General features: G+C 54.1%; 1 long non-coding RNA gene across 1 annotated transcript in view; it reads left to right on the forward strand.

Moving 5' to 3' along the window:
• LOC140460228 (uncharacterized) overlaps positions 1-21,742 on the forward strand; it is a 28,529-nt gene extending 6,787 nt beyond the window's left edge. Inside the window, exon 2 of the long non-coding RNA XR_011953918.1 lies at positions 21,536-21,742. This is a non-coding gene — a long non-coding RNA (uncharacterized lncRNA). The remainder of the gene's footprint in view (positions 1-21,535) is intronic.
• Positions 21,743-21,992: the final 250 nt, after the last annotated feature.

Below are 21,992 nucleotides of genomic sequence, written 5' to 3' on the forward strand. Positions count from 1 at the left end.
GAAGCGCTGGCGCTGTCCAATGCAAAGGTGGCAGAGGGACCTCACTGAGACCCACACCAGGGTTCAGTTGGTATGTCTTCCTCCCTGCACCCCCATCCTTCGCTGGATCGATGCTCTGGGCGTGACAACCACAACCGTTTGCATTTACACAGCTCCCCTTTCTTTCAATACATAATCTCCTTCAAAAAGAGCACTGGCAGGTCATGTTGTGGACATGGAATATTGCTTGCAGTTCAGGTCTCCTTCCTATCGGAAAGATGTTGTGAAACGTGAAAGGGGTTCGGAAAAGATTGACAAGGATGTTGGTGAGCTACAGGGAGAGGCTGAACAGGCCGGGGCTGTTTTCCCTGGAGGCTGAGGGGGTGACCTTATAGAAGTTTATAAAATCATGAGGGGCATGGATAGGGTAAATAGGCAAAGTCTTTTCCCTGGGGTCAGGGAATCCAGAACAAGCGGGGTTTAGGGTGAGAGAGGGAAGATATAAAAGGAACGCTTTTTCGCACAAAGAGTGTAGGGAATGAGCTGCCAAGAGGAAGTGGTGGAGGGCAGTACAATGACAGCATTTAAAAGGCATCCGGATGGGGACATGGACAGGAAGGGTTTAGAGGGATATGGGCCAAGTGCTGGCAAATGGGACAAGATGATGATGATGGTTATGTTCCCTACAGTGTGGAGAACAGACCCTTCGGCCCAACAAGTCCACACCGACCCTCTGAAGACTAACCCATCCGCCTCTGACTAACGCACCGAACAACTATGGGACCATTTAGCAAGGCCAATCCACCCTGACCTGAACACCTTTGGATTGTGGGAGGAAACCGGAGCACCCAGAGGAAACCCACACAGACACGGGGAAAATGTGCAAACTCCACACAGACCGTCACCCGAGGCTGGAATCGAACCCAGGTCCCTGCTAACCACTGAGCCACCATGCCACCCTAGATTAGGCTGGAATATCTGGTTTGCACAGACGAGTCGGATCGAGGGGCCTGTTTCCATGCTGTACAGCTCTGTGGCTCTGTACTTGTCCAGATAAAACCATTCGGCCTGCCCCCTATCCCTAACTGTCCCTTGAGCCAAATGTCTCACTCAGGGCTGTGTTCAGAGGGCGGTTAAGAGTCAGCTGTGGGTCTGGAGTCATGTGTACGCCCAGACTGGGAAAGGAGAGCAGATTTCCTTTCAACTCTTCATTCCCGATTGGTTTTGCGGTGGGACTTGAGCAGCATCCCCAGAACATTGGGCTTCCCCGTGTGTCTCAGGCCAGAGGTGCTTTTGCACAGGATGCCAGGGTTTTGGCATCATCTCATCCGGCGCCAACATCTCGGACATTTACCCCTGACTGATGAGAAGCCACACGCGAACATGTCATGACTCATGAAACACATTGGATTCATGCAGCACCTTTCGCAACCTCAGGATGTTGCAGAATTGTTTACGGCCAATGACGCACCTCCGGGGTATTGGAATTATGGCGAAACACAGCAAGATCCCACAGGCAGCAGTGTCACAGTGACCAGACACTTTGATCTGGCATGCTTTGGGTAAACATTGGCCTGTTATCAACGGATGAAAGTCTTTTCCTTAGAGTCCGTGGGATCTTGCACGACTGCCTGAGGGATTCTCTTTAATATCTCAAATACATTCAACACTGTCCGCTACCTCAGCGCTGAACATGCGACAGTGCCCACTCCCTTGATGTTGACCCTCCGACAGCGCCCGCTCCCTCAGCACTGACCCTCCGACAGCGCCCGCTCCATAGGCGCTGACCCTCCGACATTGCCCACTCCCTCAGCACTGACCCTCCGTCCCACTCCCTCAGCACTGACCCTCCGACTGTGCCCATTCCCTCAGCACTGACCCTCCGACATTGCCCACTCCCTCAGCACTGACCCTCCGACATTGCCCATTCCCTCAGCACTGACCCTCCGACAGCGCCAGCTCCCTCAGCACTGACCCTCTGACATTGCCCACTCCCTCAGCAATAACCCTCCCACAGCAACCACTCTCTCAGCACTGACCCTCCAATAGTGTCCGCTCCCTTAGCGCTGACCCTCCAACAGCACCGGCTACCTCAGCACTGACCCATCGACAGTGTCCTGCTCCCTCAGCGCTGATTCTCTGACAGTGCTCGCTCCCTCAATGGTGACCCTCTGACTGCACCCGCTCCCTCAGCGCTGACCCGTCAACAGTGCCCACACCCTCAGCTCTGACCCTCCGATGGCATCTGCTCCCTCAGTGCTGACCCTCTGACAGTGCCCACTCCCTCAGCGCTGACCCTCCGACAGTGCCCACTCCCTCAGCACTGACCCTCCGACATTGTCCACTCCCTCAGCGCTGACCCTCCGACAGTGCCCACTCCCTCAGCACTGACCCTCCGACATTGCCCACTCCCTCAGCGCTGACACTCCAACAGTGCCCACTCCCTCAGCACTGACCCTCCGACATTGCCCACTCCCTCAGCGCTGACCCTCCGACAGGGCCCACTTCCTCAGCACTGACCCTCCGACAGTGCCCACTCCCTCAGCGCTGACCCTCTGACATTGCCCACTCCCTCAGCACTGACCCTCCGACAGTGCCCACTCCCTCAGCGCTGACCCTCCGACAGTGCCCACTCCCTCAGCACTGACCCTCCGACATTGCCCACTCCCTCAGCGCTGACCCTCCGACAGTGCCCACTCCCTCAGCACTGACCTTCTGACATTGCCCACTCCCTCAGCGCTGACCCTCCGACAGTGCCCACTCCCTCAGCGCTGATCTTCTGACATTGCCCACTCCCTCAGCGCTGACCCTCCGACAGTGCCCACTCCCTCAGTTCTGACCCTCTGACATTGCCCACTCACTCAGCGCTGACCCTGTCAGGGAAGCTGCGAACGTGGCTCCTTCGGAGAGACAGCGAGCAGGGTAACATTCAGCATTTGAGCTCCAACTGGGAATAACCTATGACCCAGTCAGTGCCCCCTGCATTCTACGTTGCAAAATGTCGGACACGTGTGCCATTGGCCGGGGCACATTCTGCGGCTGTTCCAGGCGCCAGGCCAATGAAAGGCGTTGTATCTCTCTGTGTTTGATCTGGGATTGCAGGACTCCTTCGACCCCCCCCGTAAGAAAACGAACATCCCACCCCAACCTTTGCCGCCCCCCCACCGTTGAGTGCCAATTTGCACATTCCACAGAGACACCCAGCCCTGGGCCTGTCAGGTCTTTGCAACGAGGTCCCCAGGCCACAGTTGGACTCAAACGGACACAGAAATCAGTGGGGACACTCGGCAGGCCTGGCACCACCCGCAGGAAGAAAGCAGAGTTAACATTGGGAGGGCGCTGACTGCTCATCAGAACCGGTCGCAACACGACGGACAATGGCATCCTGGTGATGTCACAGGACTATTAATCCAGGAACTCGGCCAGATGTTCTGGGAGACCCGTTTGAATTCAATTAAAAACCAATCTGGAATTAAGAATGTCCCTGACGGTGGGGAGACCGCTGTTGATTATTGCAAAACCCCACCCCATTCATCAGTAGATCAGACAGCCCATCAATTCCACACTGGCCCGCCATCCCACCCAGAGCCACTTCCCTCCCCTATCCCTGCATTTCCCATAGCCAATCCACCCTAACCTGCACATCCCTGGGCACTACAGGACAATTTCCCATGGTCAATCCACCCTAACCTGCACATCCCTGGGGCACTATGGGACAATTTGGCATGGCCAATCCACCCTAACCTGCACATCCCTGGGGCACTATGGGACAATTTCCCATGGCCAATCCACCCTAACCTGCACATCCCTGGGGCACTATGGGACAATTTCCCATGGCCAATCCACCCTATCCTGCACATCCCTGGGCACTATGGGACAATTTATCATGGCCAATCCACCCTAACCTGTACATCCCTGGGCACTACGGGACAATTTAGCATGGCCAATCCACCCTAACCTGCACATCCCTGGGCACTATGGGACAATTTATCATGGCCAATCCACCCTATCCTGCACATCCCTGGGCACTATGGGACAATTTATCATGGCCAATCCACCCTAACCTGTACATCCCTGGGCACTACGGGACAATTTAGCATGGCCAATCCACCCTATCCTGCACATCCCTGGGGCACTATGGGACAATTTATCATGGCCAATCCACCCTAACCTGCACATCCCTGGGCACTATGGGACAATTTAGCATGGCCAATCCACCCTAACCTGCACATCCCTGGGCACTATGGGACAATTTAGCATGGCCAAACCACCCTAACCTGCACATCCCTGGGGCACTATGGGACAATTTGTCATTGCCATTCCACCCTAATCCTCCACATCTTTGGACTGTGCGAAGCACCTGGAGGAAACCCATGCATACACCGGGAGAATTTGCAAAATCCACACAGAGAGTCGCCCCAAGGCTTGGATTGCACCCAGGTCCCTGACGCCATGAGGCAGCGGTGCTAACCACTGAGTGTGTGTGTAAGAGTACATGTGTGTAAGAGTCATTCTGCATGTAAGTGTTACTGGGTCTGCATGAGTGTGTGTGTGTATGAGACAATAACTGTGTGTGAGTGAGGTTGTGTACGATGTGTGTGTGTGAGTGTATGGGTGTGTGACTGTGTGTGTGAGAGTGTGCATGAGTGTGTGTGTCTGTGTATATGAGTGAGTGTGTGTGTGAGTGAGTGTGTGTGTGTATGAGTGAATGTGTGTGTGTGTGTGACTGTGTGTGTGAGGGTGTGCATGAGTGTGTGTGTCTGTGTATATGAGTGAGTGTGTGTGTATGAGTGAGTATGTGTGTATGAGTGAGTGTGTGTGTGAGTGATTGTGTGTGAGTGAGTGTATGTGTGTGTGTGAGTGATTGTGTGTGAGTGTGTGCGAGTGATTGTGTGTGAGTGAGTGTGTGTGTGTGACTGTGTGTGTGAGGGTGTGCATGAGTGGGTGTGTGTGCGTATATGAGTGAGTGTGTGTATGAGTGAGAGTGTGTGTGAGTGTATGTGTGTGTGTGTGTATATGTGTGTGTGTGAGTGATTGTGTGTGAGTAATTGTGTGTGAGGTGGGGCTGGGTTGACAGGACATGGGGTGAGCAGAGTTTTGCCTGAACTGTTGGGGTAGAGTTGGGCAGAATGAGAGGTGACCGTATTGAAAGGCATGAGATTTTGAGGAGAAATCGACTGGGGAGATGTGGGGAGGTTATTCCCCCTTGTGTGGGAGTTTCGAAGATCAGAGGGACAACATGTTGCCCATTGAAGACAGAGTCAGGGAGGAATTTCTCCTCTCATAAGGGAGCGAATCTGGGGAACTCTATACTGTTAACATCTCCGGGGTGAGGGGGGGTCTGAATGTGAGATGGCTTCCCCATCTCCTCCAGCCTCCCCTGCTCAACAGACTCAACTCCAGTTACATATGGTGGCACAGTGGTTCGCACTGCTGCCTCACAGCGCCAGAGACCTGGGTTCAATTCCTGCTTCAGGCGACTGACTGTGTGGAGTTTGCACATTCTCCCAGTGTCTGCGTGGGTTTCCTCCGGGTGCTCTGGTTTCCTCCCACAGTCCAAAAATGTGCAGGTCAGGTGAATTGGCTATGCTAAATTGTCCCGTAGTGTTAGGTGTCGGGGTAAATGTAGGGGAATGGGCCTGGGTGGGTGGCGGGTCGGTGTGGACTTGTTGGGCCGAAGGGCCTGTTTCCACACTGTAAGTAATCTTAAAAAAAAATGTCAATGCCTGTGTGAGACGAGGACGAACTCCAGAACAGGTTAAAGCCCAGTCCTTCAGACATGCTGATCTCATTCCTCAGCTATGCAAAAGCCGCAGAGATGCGGGGGGAAAAGAAAATTATAGTCTGCTTCGAGATCACAGCCTTATTTGGTCGTTAACAGAGAAACTCAGAAGTCTGAAACCACTGTCCACAACCTCAGCAAATCCGAGGTCACATATTCAAGCCAGGACATTTGGGGAGGTGTGGAGGTGGGAATCTCGGGGAGTAAGGGGGGGGATGAATGGCCCTCCTGTTCCTGTATGACAGGCTGGATGGAGGGGAGGGGGGGGCGGCTGAATGGCCTCCTGTTCCTGTGTGACAGGTGGAGGAGGGTGGGCTGAATGGCCTCCTGTTGCTGTGTGACAGGCTGGAAGAGGAGAGGGGCTGAATGGCCTCCCCCTGAGATCTTTGCCAGTCACAGCTAGGTGGCATGTTGTGCCAGTATCCTTTCCCCAGTGGGCCAAGCTGGAATGATACAGGTAAATATTTATCCTGCCGCACGGCACTCTGGGTGTTTACCACAGAATCCATCAGGAGCTGGTGCCAATTCAGTTACCACATCCTTCTGCGAAAAAAAAAACAATTTGTCCCTCAAGCGGACAGGCTGCAATATTCCCATATCCGGATGTTTGTGCATAATGTTCTAAATCCGACTTCCCACTGAGGTCAGAGATGGCCGATGTCCCAGTGTGTTTGCGAATGCTGCAGACTAACGACTGCCCAGTTCCTTTCACTGTTGTAAAGTTAGCTCGGGCACACAGTTGGCGGGGGGAGGCCAGCCTGCCCATTCTGGGCAGAGCGGACTCCTCATATCCCAGTGCTGTGGTGCCTCTGCTTCTCTGTGGCGCCGCTGGCTGTGGTTATCTGTTCAGCAGCGAAGAGCTGTACCGGAGAGGTGCGGAATGAGATCTTACGGGGGTGCCCACAGTGGTGGCACGGCTATGGGATGTTCGTATGCACAGCCCCGAATTGTTCGAGGGGTAAACGAATGAACTCAGAACTGGGCTCCCGAATGATCTTAACAATCAAAACAAAACTCTTGATTAGATTCCAGTCTGTAACTCCCACCCGGGAATCTGTTATTCTGTATATAACCCACCCCGAACCCCTCGATTAGATTCCAGTCTGTAACTCCCTCCCGGGTATCTGTTATTCTGTATATAACCCACCCCGAACCCCTCGATTAGATTCCAGTCGGTAACTCCCTCCCCGGGTATCTGTTATTCTGTATATAACCCACCCCGAACCCCTTGATTAGATTCCAGTCTGTAACTCCCTCCCGGGTATCTGTTATTCTGTATATAACCCCCACCCCGAACCCCTCGATTAGATTCCAGTCTGTAACTCCCTCCCGGGGCATCGGTTATTGTGTATATAACCCACCCCGAACACCTCGATTAGATTCCGGTCTGTAACTCCCTCCCGGGTACCTGTTATTCTGTATATAACCCACCCCGAACCCCTCGATTAGATTCCAGTCTGTAACTCCCTCCCGGGGTATCTGTTATTCTGTATATAACCCACCCCAAACCCCTCGATTAGACTCCAGTCTGTAACTCCCTCCCGGGTATCTGTTATTCTGTATATAACCCACCCCGAACCCCTCGATTAGATTCCAGTCTGTAACTCCCTCCCGGGTATCTGTTATTCTGTATATAACCCACCCCGAACCCCTCGATTAGATTCCAGTCTGTAACTCACACCCGGGTATCTATTATTCTGTATATAACCCACCCTGAACCCCTCGATTAGACTCCAGTCTGTAATTCCCTCCCGGGTATCTGTTATTCTGTATATAACCCACCCCGAACCCCTCGATAAGATTCCAGTCTGTAACTCCCTCCCGGGTATCTGTTATTCTGTATATAACCCACCCCGAACCCCTCGATTAGATTCCAGTCTGTAACTCACTCCCGGGTATCTGTTATTCTGTATATAACCCACCCCGAACCTCTCGATTAGATTCCAGTCTGTTACTCCCTCCCGGGTATCTGTTATTCTGTATATAACCCACCCCGAACCTCTCGATTAGATTCCGGTCTGTAACGCCCTCCCGGGTATCTGTTATTCTGTATATAACCCACCCCGAACCCCTCGATTAGATTCCAGTCTGTAACTCCCCCCCCGGGTATCTGTTATTCTGTATATAACCCACCCCGAACCCCTGGATTAGATTCCAGTCTGTAACTCCCTCCCGGGTATCTGTTATTCTGTATATAACCCACCCCGAACCCCTCGATTACATTCCGGTCTGTAACCCCCTCCCCGGGGTATCTGTTATTCTGTATATAACCCACCCAAAACCCCTCGATTAGACTCCAGTCTATAACTCCCTCTACGTGAGCTGAGATTCCATTTGTATATCTCTCTGTTGTTTAGTATGCACAGTACTGATCCTTATATCAGTAATGGGAACGCCCGGCCTCAGGTGACAGGGTGTGTAGCAGTTCCAGTGTAAGTTGGTAAAATAACATTCTCAGCCAGAAACGCCAATTCCCAGTTGAACTACCTTTCTCAAAACCCTGGCTTGATTATTTCTTCAAACCTTCCACAAATCCTTCTTCCAGGTGGATGTGGAAGATCTCACGATAGGTAGGCAATGGGAAGAGAGTTCCCCCTGGTGTTGTGGGGCCCACATTCAGCCCTTCAGCGGCATCATGGTGCTGTACTGTATGATCCCGCACGTCCATGCCGACCAGATATCCCCAATTAATATCGTCCCACCTGCCAGCACTTGGCCCATATCCCTCCAAACCTTTCCTATTCATGTCCCCATCCAGATGCCTTTTAACTGAATTGTACCAGCCCCCACCACTTTCTCCGGCAGCTCGTTCCCTACATGCACCACCCTCTGCATGAAAAGAAAGCTGCCCCTTAGGTTCCTTTTGAATCTTTCCCCTCTCACCCTAAACCTATGCCCCTCTAATGCTGAACTCCCCCACCCCAGGGAAAAGACCTTGTCCATTTACCCTATCCATCCCCTCGTGATTTTACAAACCTCTATAAGGTCACCCCTCAGCCTCCGACGCCCGAGTCTATTCAGTTTCTCCCTATAGATCAAACCCTGCAACCCCGGTGACATCCTTGTCAATCTTTTCGGATCCTTTCGAGTTTCACAACGCCCTTCCTGAAGTAGGGAGACCAGAATGTGCCGTCATGATGGCAGAAGTTTGTGGAATCTTGCTGTGCTCAAATCCTTGGTCACTCGATGATAGGAACTGAACATGAGAAAGCTCCTGAAATACTGGAAGGCCCAAGTGTCATTATAAACCAAGGTAGAGGAGATTTAGTAGATGCCCCACATTTGGATTTCCAGAAGGCCTTTGATAAGGTTCCACACGCAGGGCTTTTGACTCAAGAGAATTGTATATGAGCATCTTCTGCGTTGGGACCCTGCAACCGCACGGTCACCAGATTCCTCATTTCCTCTCCCGCCCACCCTATTCCAGTCCCAAGCCTCCAACTCGGCACCGCCCTCCTGACCTGTCCATCGCCTTTCCCATCTATCCGCTCCACCTTCCCCTCCGACCTATCACCTTCATCTACCTATCGCATTCTCAGCTATCCCCAAACCCACCCCCCCTCCCATTATTCTCTCAGCCCCTCCCCCCAGCCAACAAGCCTCATATCTGATTAAGGGCCTATGCCCAAAACTTGGATTCTCCTGCTCCTCGTGGAGGGATATGGGTCAACCAGTGGCAAGTGGGACAATATTAATTTAGGTACGCCGCACTTGGGGTATTGCATACAGTTCTGGTCACCGCATTCCAGGAAGGATGTGGAAACTTTGGAAAGGGTTCAGAGGAGATTGCCTGAGGGAAGGTCTTACGAGGAAAGACTGAGGGATTTGAGGCTGTTTTCATGAGAGAGAAGAAGGTTGAGAGGTGACTTAATTGAGACGGAGAAGATCATCAGAAGGTTAGGGTGGACAGGGAGACCCTTTTCCCTCAGATAGTGATGGCTAGCACGAGGGGACATAGCTTTAAACTGAGGGGTGATAGATATAGGACATGTCAGGGGGAGTTTCTTTACTCAGAGTGTAGTAGGGACATGGAACGCACTGCCTACAACAGGAGTAGACTCACCAACTGTAAGGGCATTTAAACAGTCATTGGATAGACATATGGGCGAGAATGGAATAGTGTAGGTTAGATGGGCTTCAGACTGGTTCCACAGGTCGGCCCATGCATCCCCTCCCTATCTCTCTGACCTCCTCCAGCCCCTACAAACCCCACCCTATCACTGTCACATCCACCAGATCCTGTATCACTTCACTATCTCAGTCACCCCCTACACCCCCTCCCTATCTCTGTCACCTCCTCCAGCCCCCTACACCCCCATTGTCACCCCCTCCAGTACCCTGCACCCCCTCCCTATCTCTGTCAGCCCGTCCAGCCCCCGACAGCCCCTCCCTATCACTGTCACCCCCTCCCTATCACTGTCACCCCTTCCAGTACCCTACACCCCCTCCCTATCTCTGTCACCCCCTCCAGCCCCCTATACCCCTCCCGATCTCTGTCACCCCCTCCCTATCTCTGTCACCTCCTCCAGACCCTACAGCCCACTCCCTATCTCTGTCACCTCCTCCAGCCCCCTACACCCCCTCCCTATCTCTATCACCCCCTCCCTCTCACTGTCACCTCTGCCAGATCCTGTATCTGTTCCCTATCTCAGTCACCCCCTCCAGCCCCTAAACCTCTCCTTATCACTGTCACCCCCTCCAGCCCCTAAACCCCTCCTTATCTCTGTCACTCCCTCCAGCCCCTACACCCCCTCCCTATCTCAGTCACCCCCTCCACCCCCTCCCTATCACTGTCACCCTCTCCAGCCCCTACACCCCCTCCCAATCTCTGTAATCCCCTCCAGCCCCCTACACCCCCTCCCTATCTCTGTCACCCCCTCCAGCCCCTACATCCCCTCCCTATCTCTGTCACCCCCTCCAGCCCCTTACACCCCCCTCCCTATCTCTGTCACCCCCTCCAGCCCCCTACACCCCCCTCCCTATCTCTGTCACCCCCTCCAGCCCCCTACACCCCCCTCCCTATCTCTGTCACCCTCTCCAGCCCCCTACACCCCCTCCCTATCTCTGTCACCCTCTCCAGCCCCCTACACCCCCTCCCTATCTCTGTCACCCTCTCCAGCCCCCTACACCTCCTCCCTATCTCTGTCACCCCCTCCAGCCCCCTACACCCTCTCCCTATCTCTGTCACCCCCTCCAGCCCCTCCACCCCCTCCCTATCTCTGTCACCCTCTCCAGCCCCCTACACCCCCTCCCTATCTCTGTCACCCTCTCCAGCCCCCTCCCTATCTCTGTCACCCCCTCCAGCCCTCCCTACACCCCCCTCCCTATCTCTGTCACCCCCTCCAGCCCCTACACCCTCTCCCTATCTCTGTCACCCCCTCCAGCCCCTCCACCCCCTCCCTATCTCTGTCACCCTCTCCAGCCCCCTACACCCCCTCCCTATCTCTGTCACCCTCTCCAGCCCCCTCCCTATCTCTGTCACCCCTTCCAGCCCTCCCTACACCCCCCTCCCTATCTCTGTCACCCCCTCCAGCCCCCTACACCCCCTCCCTATCTCTGTCACCCCCTCCAGCCCCCTACACCTCCTCCCTATCTCTGTCACCCTCTCCAGCCCCCTACACCTCCTCCCTATCTCTGTCACCCCCTCCAGCCCCTACACCTCCTCCCTATCTCTGTCACCCCCTCCAGCCCCCTACACCCCCTCCCTATCTCTGTCACCCCCTCCAGCCCCCTACACCCCCTCCCTATCTCTGTCACCCCCTCCAGCCCCTACACCCCCTCCCTATCTCTATCACCCCCTCCAGCCCCTACACCCCCTCCCTTTCTCTGTCATGTCCTCCCCCTCTCCAGGATCTCTGTGCTCCTCCGATGTTAACGTTGAACAACCCCCGATACCCATCGCTCCGCCAGTAAGGAGCTGCACCTTTGTCTGCCTTTGCCGGGCTGGGGTTGGAGGCGCGGGGCGTGGGGGGTGGGGGGGGGGGGGGGGGGGGTGATGTGTGTGGGGTGTGACGGTCAGACCCCCTGGGCACTGACGCGCACGGTGTGACCAGGCCGCGGTCAGGGTTGAAGCTGGGCCGAGACCTTGCGGCAGACCCACCGAGCTGTGGCTCTCCAGCAAGCGGCTGAACCTGCGGTGGCTTTGGAAAGTGAACCAGCCTGGAGGAGCGCCAAGGAGTCTGCCTTTTGTGGGGTTAATTACAGAGTCGAGTTGAATGGAATGCTGGCTCACCAAAAGGAAGTTCAGGTCACAAGGCTGGTTCGGGCAAAATTCGTCATGTCATCACCGACTCCCTGGGGTTGGCCGAAACATCTTGTCAAATTAAAAACACTTCAGAATTATTTCCCCCAGAGAAGGGGTGGACTCCGCTTTGCCAACTGACAATGCCCCTTCAGTGGGCATGGGGCGATTCGTCCGGTGGTTCACTCATTGTACCAACACCCCCTTCCACCCTTTCGTCCTTCATGTATGCGTAGAACCGTTTGGGATCCCCCTCACCCTCCTTTCCAAAGCTATCTCACTTTGCCCTCTTTATTTCCCAGAGAGAGATTTAAAAGAAAGGCACGAGGGGCAAATGTTTTACACGGAGTGTGGTTGGTGTGTGCAATGAACTTTCTGAGGAAGTGCTGGATATAGGTTTAAAAGACATCTGAGTACGTACACGAACAGAGAAAGTTCGGAGGGATATGAGCCAGGAGCAAGCAGGTGGGACTAGTTTAGTTTGGACTGGTTGGGCCGAAGGGTCTGTTTCCGTGCTGTATGACTCTATGACTGTCCTTCTACTGCCATTATACTCTTCGAGGGATTCACTCCTTCCCTGCTGTCTGTACCTACTTGAGATAAATGTGAGGCGCTGCGTTTCAGAAAGGCAAACAGAGCAGGACTTACACACTTGATTTGTGAGGTCCTGGGGAGTGTTGCTGAACAAAGAGACCTTGGAGGGCTTGAAAGTTCCTTGAAGGTGGAGTCTCAGGTCGACCAGATGGTGAAGAAAGTGTTCAGCTACACTTGCCTTTGTTGGTCAGTGCATTGGGCACAGGAGTCGGGAGGTCATGTTGCGGCTGAACAGGATATTGGTGAGGCCACTTTTGGAACATTGTGCCCAGTTCTGATCTCCTTCCTATCGGAAAGATGTTGAGAAACTCGGAAGGGTTCAGAAAAGGTTGACAAGGATGTTACCAGGGTTGGAGGGTTTGACCCATAGGGAGAGGCTGAATAGACTGAGGCCTAATTAGTTTAGGATATCTGGTCGGCATAGGTGAATTAGACTGGAGGGTCTGTTTCTGTGCTATTTCTCTGACTCTAAACGTTATAACTGTACACCCATCCACCACTTCCTCAGGGAGTTCAGTCAACGCATGAACCATGCTCTACGTAAAAAAAGTTGCCCCCATGTCTTCTTTTCCTCTCAGCTTAAAATTAGGCCCCTCTAGTTTTGAATTCCCCCACCTTAGGGGAAAGCCCTTGACTCGTCAGCTTACCCGTGCCCCTCATGATTAACCTCTATAAGGTCACCCTTCAACCTCCTTATGCTCCAGGTAGAAAAAGGCCCCAGAGTTTCCTTATAACGCAAACCCACCAATCCCGGCAACATCTGAGCCCTCTCCAGTTTAATAATATCCTTCCCGTCACAGGCTGTCCACAACTGGACACAGTACTCCAGAAGAGGCCTGGCCAGAATCCTGTACAACCTCGACTTGGCGTCCCAACTCCTGTCCTCCAGTTCTTGAAAGACAGGTTAAGTGGGTTTTTGGAGAGAAACAAGACCTATTGACACGTCAGTCGCTGAGAACAGAATGTACAGAACAAGTCGTTGCTAGGTGTCCGGAATTCAACAGAGGTGCATACAACCTGTAAATATTTTCTTCACACCTTTCTGATGTAATTCCACCCATCCAGTCAATTTCAGGAGAGGTGGGCAGGCCCAGCATTGATAGGCCCATTCTCTACACCCCCCCCCCACCCCATGTGCCCCCCTGCCTTGAGAAGGTGGGGTAAGCCACCATTTTGAACTGCTGCGTTTCCCCTCCCCTTCCCTCCTATGTGGTGTAGGGACACAGTGCCCCATTAGGGAAGGAATTCCAGGATTCTGGCCCTGAAGGAACGGCCGGTGTATTTCCAAAGTCGGGAAGGTGCGGAGGGGCTCAAGAGGGGGGCGGTTTTCCCATGTATATGCTGCCCTTGCCCTTTAGGAGGTGGAAGGCATGGGTTTGGAAGGGGCCATGCCACTTTGGATCTTGTAGACGGTACACACTGCTATGACTGAGCGTCGGGAAGTGTTTGTGGGTGTGGTGCCAATCGAGCCGGGGTTGGGAGTTGCTTTGTCCCTGGATGATGTCGAGCTTCTCGAGTGTTGTCAGAGCTGCCTCCCGCCCAGGGCAAGTGAGGAGTATTCCCTCACCCTCCTGACTTGTGCTTTGTCGATGGTGGGGCAGGCTTTGAGGGGAAATCAAGAAGTGAGTTACTCGCTGCAAGATTCCCAGCCTCTCACCTGCTCTTGTACCCCCTGTATGTTTATATGGACTGGGTCCAGTTCAGTTTCTGGTCAACGGTAAACCCCCAGGCTGTTGATAGTTGGAGGATTCGGTGATGGTAACACCGTTGAACGTCAAGGGGGTGATGGTTAGATTCACTCTCAACAGTAAATCCCCAGGATGTTGACAGTTGGCGGATTCGGTGATGGTAATGCCATTGAACGTCAAGGGGGCGATGGTTAGATTCACTCTCAACAGTAAATCCCCAGGATTTTGAAAGTTGGGGGATTCGGTGATGGTAACACCATTGAACGTCAAGGGCTCGATGGTTAGATTCTCTCTCAACGGTAACCCCCAGGATGTGGACAGTTGGGAGACTCGGTGATGGTAACGCAATTGAACGTCAAGCTGAGTCTTTTTGTTTCACTTCCCTTCCCTCCTAGTGAGCCTCCAAGTGCGTTGACAATGCGACTAGGGATGGCATCACAGCCTTGCACAAACGCTGAGCTGTGGACACCTTCCTGCAGGGTGGGGATTGAGATTGCTAGCTCCGATTCATGCCCGTCCGAACTGCCACAGCCTCCAACAAGCAGTCGATGAGGAGGAAGAGAACTGTCAGGCAAAGATCTGCCAATTCTTGATCAAAGCCGAACAACGCTAGGAACGGATACTACAACAACTTTACGAGACAGTATAACCGCGAGAGTTCGGTTGCAGAGAGTTCTCTTTAAGGAACACCCTAATGAAGGGGAGAGAGAAATCCCAGACAGTGCACAGATCCCTGAAAGTTGCGACGGAAGGCATACGGTGTGTTGGCGTTTATTGGTAGGGGGGATTGGGTTTCGGAGCCATGAGGTCATGCTTCAGCTGTACAAGACACTGGTGCGGGCCGCAGTTGGAGTATTGCGTGCAGTTCTGGTCGCTGCATTACAGGAAGGATGTGAAACCTTTGGAAAGGGCTCAGAGGAGATTTACCAGGATGTTGCCTGATATGGAGGGAAGGTCTTACGGGGAAAGGCTGAGGGAACTGAGGCTGTTTTCATCAGCAAGAAGAAGGTTGAGAGGTGACTTCATTGAGATGTATAAGATCATCAGAGGGTTAGAGAGGGTGGACAGTGAGAGCCTTTTCCCTCAGATGGTGATGGCTAACATGAGGGGACATAGCTTTAAATTGAGGGGTGATCGATATAGGACAGCTGTCTGAGGTAGATTCTTTACTCAGAGAATAGTAGGGGCGTGGAATGCACTGCCTACAACAGGAGTAGACTCACCGACATTAAGGGCATTCAAATGGGCATTGGACATACATGTGGGTAATAATGGAATGGTTTAGGTTAGATGGGCATCAGTAATTTCACAGGCCGCAACATCAAGGGCCTGTACGGTTCTCAGTTCAAAATGTTCTACCTCAGGCCCCACACCCCAGTGCCAGGCAGCTGAAGGCATGACCCCCCAATAGCGGAGCAATGGGACCAGGATTGGAGGAGCACAGAGATCTCGGAGGGGGTGACAGAGAGAGGGAGGGGGTGTAGGGGCTGGAGGGGGTGACAGAGATAGGGAGGGGGGTGTAGGGGGCTGGAGGGGGTGACAGAGTTAGGGAGGGGGTGTAGGGAGCTGGAGGAGGTGACGGAGATAGAGAGAGGACATAAGAGGCTGGAGGAGGTGACAGAGATAGGGACGGGGTGTAGGAGCTCGAGGGGGGTGACAGATAGGGATTGGGTGTAGAGGGTTGGAGGGGGTTACAGAGATAGGGAGGGGCTGGAGGGGGTGACAGAGATCGGGAGAGGGTGGAGGGGGTGACAGAGATAGGGAAGGGGGTGTAGGGGGCTGGAGGGGGTGACAGAGATAGGGAGGGGGTGTAGGGGGCTGGAGGGGGGACAGAGATAGGGAGGGGGTTGCAGGGGTAGGGGATATACAAACGTGTGTGGATGATCTGAAGCAAGGTCTGAATGTGCACCTTCAGCCATAATGACCCTGACAATTGTGCATGAAAAAGCTGGGAAAGGGAAGGAAATACATTCCACAGCTGGATGTTGGCTCAGTGCCCTGCCCTGGGCCTTGATGTGGTTCCCAGCCCAGGCATACTGCGGCTTTCTGGAACCGTCTGCTTGAAGCAGACCCGAGCTTTTTATGAAAGACAAACAATACGAGGCACAGGCAGGATGGGCTTCCAGGCACCACCACAGCCAGTCAGCACCGAACAGGCTGACAGTGGTTTCTGGCCTTGATTTCTTTTGCAGACGTCGGGATTGTGTGGAATTTGGAAACAATCAATTTGTGAAGGCTTCCTCTTCCCCTGCAGCCAAACTGGCCATCTTCGAACGCCACAGCTCTCCCTCTGCTTGTCCCCGCCCTCACAACGCACCGACCGAGTAGCGCAGGTCGGCCCTCATCCACCTAAGCAGCAGCTTCGGAAAACTGCCTCCTGCTCGGGGAGACGGAGCTCGCTTGTCTCCCCATGCCTTCCAGCTCTCCCCGCAAGGCACCAACATGGGGCGATGGCAGAAAGTCAATGAACACCACAAACTCTTTTCGTCCAATGGCGTGTGTGCAGTCTCAACTCTCCTGGTGAGAGGGCACCTCTGACAGTTGACTGCTCCCTCAGCACTGACCCTCCGACAGCACCCGCGCCCTCAGCGCTGACCCTACGACAGTGCCTGCAACCTCAGCGCTGACCCTCCGACAGCGCCTGTTCCCTCAGTGCTGACCCTCTGATAGTGCCCATTCCTTCAGCGCTGACCCTCCGACAGCACCCGCTCCCTCAGCACTGACCCTCCGACAGCACCCGCTCCCTCAGCACTGACCCTCCGACAGCGCCTGTTCCCTCAATACTGACCCTCTGATAGTGCCCATTCCTTCAGCGCTGACCCTCCGACAGCACCCACTCCCTCAGCGCTGACCCTCCGACAGTTCCCACTCCCTCAGCATTGACCCTCAGACAGTGCCCGCTCCGTCAGCACTGACCCTCTGATAGCGCCCACTACCTCAGCTATGACCCTCCGACAGCACACATTCCCTCAGAGCTAACCCTCTGACAGCGCCCTTTCCCTCAGCACTGACCCTCTGACAGCACCCACTCCGTTAGCACTGACCCACCGACTGCACCCACTCCCTCAGCGCAGACCCTTTGACAATGCTCGCCTGGGGCTAGAGCAGTCCATTTGGCTGGCAAATTCATGAGGGAAGGATGAGGAGGCCAGAGATTTGAGGCAGTCGATGTAAGATGGTCAGTCATAAACCCAGTTGGCAATTGGGGATACAGGTCTTCACACAGGGAGTGGGGTCTTGCTTCCACGGGGAGTGGGGGAAGAATGGGGGACTCGCTCCCACGGGGAGTGGGGGGAGAATGGGGGACTCACTCCCACGGGGAGTGGGGGGGGGAGAATGGGGGACTCACTCCCACGGGGAGTGGGGGGGAGAATGGGGGACTCACTCCCACGGGGAGTGGGGGGAGAATAGGGACTCACTCCCGTGGGGAGTGGGGGGAGAATGGGGGACTGGCTCCCACAGGGAGTGGGGGAAGAATGGGGGACTCGCTCCCACGGGGAGTGGGGGGAGAATGGGGGACTCGCTCCCACAGGGAGTGGGGGGAGAATGGGGGACTCGCTTCCACAGGGAGTGGGGGGAGAATGGGAGACTCACTCCCTCGGGGAGTGGGGGGAGAATGGGGGACTCGCTCCCACAGGGAGTGGGGGGAGAATGGGAGACTCATTCCCTCGGGGAGTGGGGAGAATGGGGGACTCGCTCCCACAGGGAGTGGGGGGAGAATGGGGGACTCGCTCCCACGGGGAGTGGGGGGAGAATGGGGGACTCGCTCCCACAGGGAGTGGGGGGAGAATGGGAGACTCACTCCCTCGGGGAGTGGGGGGAGAATGGGGGACTCGCTCCCACAGGGAGTGGGGGGAGAATGGGGGACTCGCTCCCACGGGGAGTGGGGGGGGGGAGAATGAGGGACTCGCTCCCACAGGGAGTGGGGGGAGAATGGGGGACTCGCTCCCACAGGGAGTGGGGGGGAGAGAATGAGGGACTCACTCCCTCGGGGAGTGGGGGGGGGAGAATGAGGGACTCACTCCCTCGGGGAGTGGGGGGAGAATGGGGGACTCGCTCCCACAGGGAGTGGGGGGAGAATGGGGGACTCGCTCCCACAGGGAGTGGGGGGAGAATGGGAGACTCACTCCCTCGGGGAGTGGGGGGAGAGAATGGGGGACTCGCTCCCACAGGGAGTGGGGGGAGAATGGGGGACTCGCTCCCACAGGGAGTGGGGGGAGAATGGGAGACTCATTCCCACAGGGAGTGGGGGGAGAATGGGGGACTCGCTCCCACAGGGAGTGGGGGGAGAATGGGGGACTCGCTCCCACAGGGAGTGGGGGGAGAATGGGAGACTCATTCCCACAGGGAGTGGGGGGAGAATGAGGGACTTGCTCCCATAGGGAGTGGGGGGGGGGGGAGAATGTGGGACTCACTTCCACGCGGAGTGTGGGGGGAGAATGGGGGAGTCAATCCAATTTCTGGTTTGTTGCTCCCAGCAACGTATGGGAGATCCATCTCAAATCTTGTGGGGAGAGGGAGTTGAGAATCCTTCATCCTTTGGGGAATGTGGTCAGGAATGGGTTAACTTTGGATCTGGATATTTTTCCGAATCAACATCTTGAAGAGTTGTTATGACAAACTGCTGGTGGAAGTGGAACTTGAACCCTGCTCTCCTGGCTCAGAGGGAGGGACAATACCACTGCGACACTGATATGCTGCGTTGTTAATTCATAAAAGCGCCCGGAGTGGCTGATTTTCCTGAATCAACAACACTTCAGCACTTAATGGAGTCATTCTTGGCTTGACAGCCTGAGATCATATGACAGCCATTTCTTGGAAATCAGCTGATCGGTTGTGGTCTGGCACTTTGACCTGTTTGGATCAGTGGACAAATTACTTGGAATACTGCGTTCAAGTCTGGTCGTCCTTCAGTAGGAGAAACAGTTTTTTTTTTGTCTGAAAGGGTTCAGAAAAGATTTACAAGGATGTCGGAGGGCTTGAGCTCCAGAGAAAGGCTGGGGCTGTTTTCCCCGGAGCGTCGGAGGCTGAGGGGTGACCTTACAGAGGTTTATAAAATCATGAGGGGGCATGGATAGGGTAAATAGGCAAGGTCTTTCATTCCCCAGGGTAGGGGAGTCAAAAACTAGAGGGCGTAGGTTTAAGGTGAGGGGTGAAAGATTTAAAAGGGACCTAAGGGGCAATTCGTTCACCCAGAAGGCGGGTGAATGAGCTGCCAGAGGAAGTGGTGGAGGCTGCTACATTGACAATATTTAAAAAGCATCTGTTGGGGGAATAAGAAGGGTTTAGAGGAAAATGCACCAGGTGTTGGGTAAAATGGGACTAATTCAGGTCAGGAACCCTGCTTGGCATGGGCGAGATGGGCCGAAGGGTCTGTTTCCGTGCTGTATGACTCTAAATGGGATTAGATTAATTTGGGATATCTGGTCGGCATGGATGAGATGGGCTGAAGGGTCTGCTTCTGTGCTGTATGACTCTAAATGGCATTAGATTAATTTGGGATATGTGGTTTGCATGGACGAGATGGGCCGAAGGGTCTGTTTTCACACTCCGTACTCCCAGCCCTGACAATCGGTTAACCTCGACAGCAGACACGCGAAGGTGCCCTTGGCATCTCTGGTGTGGACCCCCGCCAAGTCGTCACCCCGCGTGCCCTCCAAAAAGGGGCACCCATCGCCAAGGGCAAGCAACCCTCAGGGATCTGTCCCCTCGGGTGGGAGGAGTGGGTGAGCAGGAGCCCAACCAGCGGAGACAAGTCGCACTGAGGCCTTCTGGGATAGCAATGGGCGCACGGATGTGATGAGATGGAGATCCGCACTGTCGGCCCACCGTCCTTTCCGAGTGAAGACTTCCCTCCCCTCGCCCTTGCTTCCATTGGACGTCGTTAATTCCCAGAAAATTCAGCATGTCCACAAGGGTTTGTTTGGACGCACCATACAGAGTCACAGAGCTGGACAGCACAGAAGCAGACCCTTCGGTCCAACTTATCCATGCTGACCAGATATCCTAACTTCGTCGAGTCCAATCTGCCAGTACTGGGCCCATCTTCCTCTAAACCCTTCCTTATTCATATACCCATCCAGATGCTTCTTAAATGCTGCCATTGTACCACCTCCACCACTTCCTCTGGCAGCTCATTCCATACACCTACCACCCTCTGTGTGAAAATGTTGCCCCTCGGGTCCCTTTCCCTTCTCACCCTAAACCTATGCCCCCTCTAGTTCTGGACTCCCCTGCCCCAGGGAAAAGAACTTGCCTATCCACACCCCTAATGGTTTTATAAACCTCTATATAAAAAGGTCGCCCCTCAACCTCCGACACTCCAGGGAAAACAGCCCCAGCCTGTTCAGCCTCTCCAGTACCTTATCTGGGTGCATCACGCTGTGATATGGCAACGACTGTGCGCAGGAGTGCAAGAAATTGCGGAGAGTGGTGAACACAGACCAGTCCATCGCCCAAACCAGCCTCCCATCTATCCAGCCCTGAGGAAGGGTTGATACCCAAGATGTTGACTTCCCCACCTCCTGATGCTGCCTGGCTTGCTGTGTTCTTCCAGCCTCCTGCCTGTGTGTTTTTATTTGTCTATCGATCAGTTCCATTGACATTTCCCACTCAGGAAAGCAGCCAACGTCAAAGACCCCTCCCACCCCAGTTATAACCTCTTCCATCTGCCAGGGAGAAGGTACAAACGTTTGCAACCATGTATGGACAGATTCTGTTAACAGACGGACCTCTCACGTTCTGATCTCTCTCTCTCTGTGGCTGTGACACTGTACCTACACTCTGTCCTGATACCCTGATGCACTTTGTATGATACAGTCTGCAAGAGAGCATGCAAAACATCACTTTTCACTGTATCTCGGTACATGACAACAAGAAATCGATCACTCCAAATCTAAGCCGCGCACACTGTGGGTGCAACATCTCCCTGTTGACTCTGTTCAGGCACTCCCTCCATCCCCCCCCATCAGATCTCACTGTCTCCGCTCCCAGTGAGAAATGTTCCAAATGCATAAATCTCTCCCCATTCCTGAAGTCTCATGTTCCCGAAAGCAATCTTCATCCCTCTCTCTCTCTTTCCCCGATGTATTCTTTCCGATTACCTAGCCCCTACGACTGCACACAACCCACCAGCTAAACATTAACTCTCTCTCTCCCTCTCTCTCTGCATATGCTGCCAGACCTGCAGAGTTTCCCCTGCACTTTATAACCTGTAACATTAACTCTGTTTCTCTCTGTCTCTCTCCACAGATGCTGCCAGACCTGCAGAGTTTCTCCAGCATGTTCTGTTCGATTTCTCGCTTCCAGGGTGAATCTGTGGAATTCTATACCACAGACTGTTGTCGAGGCTGGAGTTCGAAGGGTAATTACCGTGTGGAGGTACCCGTGTTGATGTGGGGTGGACAAAGTTAACAGTCACACAACACCAGTGCTTCCAAGTAAACCTGTTTTACTATACCCTGGAGTCGTGAGACTTTTTAACCTCAGGATATTCAGGGCTGAGATAGTGAGGGGATGGAGGGGGGGGGTGGAGTTGACGATGATCAGAACATCCGTGATCTCATTCACGGTGGGGTAGGATGGACGCTCTCCTGCACTGTACAGTGTGCTCAGATATTAACCCATTCCAGTGAAACCTGGCAGAACCCTCTCACCCGCTCCCCCCCCACCCCCCACCCCCCAACAAGATATCGTCTCCATCCTGAGA

Source organism: Chiloscyllium punctatum, chromosome 36 (genome assembly GCF_047496795.1).
Source record: "Chiloscyllium punctatum isolate Juve2018m chromosome 36, sChiPun1.3, whole genome shotgun sequence".
Lineage (NCBI taxonomy): Eukaryota > Metazoa > Chordata > Chondrichthyes > Orectolobiformes > Hemiscylliidae > Chiloscyllium > Chiloscyllium punctatum.